The sequence below is a fragment of the Leuresthes tenuis genome, unplaced genomic scaffold (assembly GCF_036924035.1).
Source record: "Leuresthes tenuis unplaced genomic scaffold, fLeuTen1.0.hap1 SCAF_23, whole genome shotgun sequence".
In the NCBI taxonomy this organism is placed as follows: Eukaryota; Metazoa; Chordata; class Actinopteri; order Atheriniformes; family Atherinopsidae; genus Leuresthes; species Leuresthes tenuis.
In genome coordinates, this window is record NW_027325377.1 from 11,482,480 (window position 1) to 11,488,650 (window position 6,171).

At 48.4% G+C, this 6,171-nt stretch overlaps 1 pseudogene; it reads right to left on the reverse strand.

Moving 5' to 3' along the window:
- Window positions 1-219: 219 nt before the first annotated feature.
- LOC140283472 (U2 spliceosomal RNA) lies at window positions 220-396 on the reverse strand (annotated as a pseudogene).
- Window positions 397-6,171: the final 5,775 nt, after the last annotated feature.

Sequence of the window (6,171 nt, forward strand, 5' to 3'; positions counted from 1 at the left end):
TCACCGCATTTTATAAAAACACCACAGGAACACCGTATTGAGGCTTTGTTCTGACCGCTCATTCGGTGTCGCGTTTCTTTCAAGCATTTCTCCTGGTTAGCCCGCACTCGGCTCGCTCCCAGAGCCGTGTTAAAGTCTACTTCGCATTCACTCTCTTTTCTCAGCAGACTAAAAGAAACTTCCATCCTGCACCGCTGTTAGCTTTTTCACAAGAGCAGAGGAGAGCGCACCGTTCCCAGCGGCACTGCAGTACCGGGTCGATGCTTGGAGTGAACGGAGCAAGCTCCTTTTTCAACTCCTATTGATAAAAATCCATTTAATATGTAGTCCTTGCATAGACATATCACATATTAAACTGATAAGTATAGATGGATTATGTGCAATTAGTAAAGAGAGTAGAGGACGATCTCTCTCATTGGAAGTCCTTACCTATATCACTTATGGGGAGAGTTACAACCATTAAAATGATGATACTACCAAAAGTTAACTATTTGTTCTCAATGATCCCCATAAAACCATCTGCTACTTGGTTTAAGTCACTAGATTCATGCATCTCCAAATTTCTGTGGAAAAACAAACCACCACGTATTAGTTTAAAAACCCTACAGAAGACCAAGGACAGTGGTGGATTAGATTTACCTCATTTTCAGCACTATTCCTTAGCCAATAGGTTACAATATATATCAAAATGGTTTAAACCTTGTTGTTGTCACAGTTCCCAGAGACGTTGTAATCGTTGAGGATTCTATATTCACCCCCTCGTTAGAGGCACGTGTTGCAGATTGATGACACTGAATCTTCTTCTCTGTTCATTGCTGGCATCATTCCCAGCATCGTAAGTGTTCGTGGCATTGTTAGCCTCTCTTTGTTCTTAAAATGCTGTTATGCATGTCTAAACCAATCCATTAAACTAGATCATTTTGGCAGTAAAGCGATCTACAATGTGCTTGGTCGCAAAGCTGCTCATCTGTGGTAAACAGCTCTTCAGAAAGGCATTCTTCAATTGATTTCACTAATTTTATGTAATAATTTTGTGATTTCCTACAAAACTACACTTCTTCTCCCATCTGTCTGAGTATTTAATATTGTCTGGGTCCCGTTAAAACATGTATTTTTCCCATCTAATTCCTTGTTTGCTTTAAAACAAGTATTCCCCATTTTCTATCCCTTCAGTAGCCAACCAGTTTGTATGGAGTACACTGGAGCAACTTGACTGATCAGTAAAACACTGCTTTTGTTGTCACCGCAAGGCTTCCCCCGTCGGTTGTTTCACTGAGACACTACTGAGTAACTACAACTCAACACAGTTTATACACATAACATTCATATACATACTAACAAACAAACAAACAATAATTTATCGCAATTTTCTCATCTCTGTTTGAACGTACACCCAGGTAAATATTCCTGTAGTCTTCTCATACCGACTATGGACCCATTCATTGTTTAACTTCACTGTTTTGCAAATCCTAATTGAATATTACACATTGACATTGAACTTTACTGGATAAGCAGGTCTTCATTGCATTCAGCAGCCTATATGTGAGCATTTATGTGTAAGCTGTTCTTCTTTGCATTTATCAGCAGCAAGCAATTCTTCACTGCACATGCATATGTAAATAGTAAAACAATTCCAATGTGTTAGCGAAACCTTCTATATCACAGTGGTTTCTAAGGTCTATTTTAAGTTCTTTGCCATCAGTGAGATGACATTGTTTACAAAGTGTGTCAAATTATCACTGAAGATCTTTTCAGGAATTTCAAATCTAGAAATGAGTTATTTTACGCGTGATTTTGCTACTGAGAGTGCATCTGCTTGTGCACATGGAAATATTTCAGACCATTTGGTAAAAACCTCTGTTGTCACTGAGCAGAATCGTTTCCCTTAGCATTAATTTAGTTCAATGAAATCTACAAAATAATGAAATAATGAAATCCAAACAAATATGTTGAAAAAGATACACTGGCTTAGGGAATTATCTTCGTTTTGGTCTTAGATTGCCCTGTGGAATGTATTTTGCACATATTTGACCTGCTAGACAAAACTTTATTCATTTATTTATTCTAAAAAAATCCATCCATCCATCCATCCATCATCTGCCGCTTATCCGGGGGTCGGGTCGCGGGGGCAGCAGCTTGAGCAGAGAAACCCAGACGTCTCTGTCCCCGGCCACTTCTTCCAGCTCTTCCGGGGGGACCCCGAGGCGTTCCCAGGCCAGCCGAGAGACATAGTCTCTCCAGCGTGTCCTGGGTCTTCCCCGGGGTCTCCTCCCAGTGGGACGTGCCCGGAACACCTCCCCAGGGAGGCGCCCAGGGGGCATCCTAACCAGATGCCCGAGCCACCTCATCTGACTCCTCTCAATGCGGAGGAGCAGCGGTTCTACTCCGAGCCCCTCCCGGATGACTGAGCTTCTCACCCTATCTCTAAGGGAGAGCCCAGACACCCTGCGGAGGAAACCCATTTCGGCCGCTTGTATTCGCGATCTTGTTCTTTCGGTCACTACCCACAACTCGTGACCATAGGTGAGGATGGGAACGTAGATTGACCAGTAAGTAGAGAGCTTCGCCTTCTGGCTCAGCTCCCTCTTCACAACGACGGGTCGGTGCAGAGCCCGCAACACTGCAGACGCCGCACCGATCCGCCCGTCAATCTCCCGCTCCATTCGTCCCTCACTCGTGAACAAGACCCCGAGATACTTGAACTCCTCCACTTGGGGAAGGATCTCATTCCCGACCCGGAGAGAGCATTCCACCCTTTTCCGGCTGAGAACCATAGTCTCGGATTTGGAGGTGCTGATTCTCATCCCAGCCGCTTCACACTCGGCTGCGAATCGCTCCAGTGAGAGCTGAAGGTCACGGCCTGACGACGCTAACAGAACCACATCATCTGCAAAAAGCAGAGACCCGATTCTGAGGTCGCCAAATCGGACACCCTCAACGCCCTGGCTGCGCCTAGAAATTCTGTCCATAAAAGTTAGGAACAGAATCGGTGACAAAGGGCAGCCCTGACGGAGTCCAACTCTCACCGGAAACGTATCCGACTTACTGCCGGCAATGCGGACCAAACTCTGGCACCGGTCATACAGAGACCGAACGGACCCTATCAAGGGGTCCGGCACTCCATATTCCCGGAGCACCCCCCACAGGACTCCACGAGGGACACGGTCGAACGCTTTCTCCAAGTCCACAAAACACATGTAGACTGGTTGGGCGAACTCCCATGCACCCTCCAGGATCCTGCCGAGGGTATAGAGCTGGTCCACTGTTCCACGGCCAGGACGAAAGCCACACTGCATCTCCTGAATCCGAGGCTCGATTATCCGACGGATCCTCCTCTCCAATACCCCCGAATAGACCTTACCAGGGAGGCTGAGGAGTGTGATACCCCTATAGTTGGAACACACCCTCCGGTCCCCCTTTTTAAAGAGGGGGACCACCACCCCAATCTGCCAGTCCAGAGGCACTGTCCCCGATGTCCACGCGATGCTGCAGAGGCGTGTCAGCCAAGACAGCCCTACAACATCCAGAGCCTTGAGAAACTCAGGACGGACCTCATCCACCCCCGGGGCCTTGCCACCGAGGAGCTTTTTGACCACCTCGGCAACCTCAGCCCCAGAAATGGGAGGCCCCGTCTCCGAGCTCTCCGACTCTGCCTCTTCCGAGCACGTGTTGGTAGGATTGAGGAGTTCCTCGAAGTACTCCCCCCACCGACTCACAACATCCCTAGTTGAGGTCAGCAAAGCCCCGTCCCCACTGTAAACAGTGTTGACTGTGAGCCGCTTCCCCCCCCTGAGACGCCGGATGGTGGACCAGAATCTCTTCGAGGCCGTCCGGAAATCGTTCTCCATGGTCTCACCGAACTCCTCCCAGGCCCGAGTTTTTGCCTCAGCAACCGCCGAAGCCGCAGCCCGTCTGGCCTGTCGGTACCTATCAGCTGCTTCCAGGGTCCCACTGGCCAAAAAGGCCCGATAGGACTCCTTCTTCAGCTTGACGGCTTCCCTCACCACTGGTGTCCACCAGCAGGTTCGAGGGTTGCCGCCACGACAGGCACCGACCACCTTACGGCCACAACTCCGATCAGCTGCCTCGGCAATGGAGTCACGGAACATGGCCCATTCGGACTCAATGTCCCCCACCTCCCCCGGGATATGGTTGAAGCTCTGCCGGAGGTGGGAGTTAAAGCTCCTTCTGACGGGGGATTCTGACAAACGCTCCCAGCAGACCCTCACAATACGTTTGGGCCTGCCAGGTCTGATCGGCATCCTCCCCCACCAGCGGAGCCAACTCACCACCAGGTGGTGATCAGTTGACAGCTCCGCCCCTCTCTTCGCCCGAGTGTCCAGGACATACGGCCGCAAGTCCAACACAGAAGTCCAACAACATAACACCACTCTGGTTCAGATCGGGGGGGCCGTTCCTCCCAATCACACCCCTCCAGGTCTCACTGTCATTGCCCACGTGAGCATTGAAGTCCCCCAGCAGAACGAGGGAGTCTCCGGTAGGAGCATTCTCCAGTGCCTCCCCCAGAGACTCCAAAAAGGGTGGGTACTCTGAACTGCTGTTTGGCGCATAGGCACAAACAACAGTCAGGACTCGTCCCCCCACCCGAAGGCGGAGGGAGGCTACCCTCTCGTTCACTGGGGTAAACCCCAATGTACTGGCACACAGCTGGGGGGCAATAAGTATGCCCACACCTGCTCTGCGCCTCTCACCACGGGCAACTCCAGAGTGAAAGAGAGTCCAACCCCTCTCAAGAGGACTGGTTCCAGAGCCCAAGCCGTGCGTCGAGGTGAGTCCGACTATATCTAGCCGGAACCGCTCAGCCTCGCGCACCAGCTCCGGCTCCTTCCCCAACAGAGAGGTGACATTCCACGTCCCAAGAGCTAGCTTCAGTAGCCGAGGATCAGACCGCCAAGGCCTCTGCCTGCGGCCGCTACCCAGCTCACATCGCACCCGACCCCCTTGGCCCCTCCCACGGGTGGTGAGCCCGTGCTAGACAAAACTTTATTCATTTATTTATTCTAAAAAAATGTTTTTAATAATTAGTAAAACCATATGCTGTAAAAACCTGGTTCATTATTGCTTCCATCCCTCCTGTTGAGACATGACATGGTCCGTGGCTCAATACTGCAGCATATTTAAACAAATTCTTTGGCAGTATGGTTTTCCTTCCGGTCATTCATACGAGTCTATTGTAGATGGCAATTGAATAACATCTAATAATGCTAAAATATTTGTAGTTTATACATTTAGCTGTGGATGTCAACATACCTGTTTTTCCAATGCTGTGTTAACACATGTACAGTTGAGAAGGCATACTGACTGTCAGTGTAAACGTTAACAACCTTTTTGTTATTTAATTTACAAGCTTCAGTTAAAGCTACCAATTCGACTGCTTGAACAGAGTAATTTTTTGGTAGTGGTTGTTTTAAGAAAACTTCAGTTTCTGTTACTACTGCAAATCCTGTAGCATTTGTGCCATCAGGGTTTTTTTCCTTGATCTGTTGAATAAATATAGTTATTTCTGCATTTTCATAATGTATATCAGTTAAGTCTGGCCTGGGTAAAACACTGATGGTTATTTCTGACATGCAATCATGAGGCTTTCCATCTGTGGGGTAGGTAGCAGTGTGGATGGATTAAGTGTAGCACATCTCTCGACAACAAGGTGTGGCTGTGAAAGAAGAACTGTTATGTAGGAGAGATGTCTGGTAAAGATATTTTGTTAAGTAACCATATCACAGCCACTGCATGAGGTACCTTAAGTGTTAATGGGTGAAATAACACCATTATTGTTGATGCCTGCACTGCCAATGGCTTCTGGCCATTGATTCAAAAGTACGATCTCGTCCCTTTTTCCCCTTTCAGTGGACACTGGCCCCTAATTACCGCAATTCAGCAGGGGGTCTTTCATTAGGAGTACTGGACTCCCCCGTGCACGGTTTCAGCTCCGACCCTGGACAGCGGAAAAAACGTTGAGATCTGGTTTGAGGACCCAATTGTTGAGAAAAGTCTCTCAATGAGACTCAGAGTTGCTGGAGTCAGTTAATGCAAAGGTTTAATCTTGCAGCAAGTTCAAGAATGTGTGTGTGTATGGGTGTATGTGTGCGAACGTGTGTGAGTTTGTGTGTGTGAGAGTTTAAAGAACCTGTAATCCACAGGCAGGCCTTA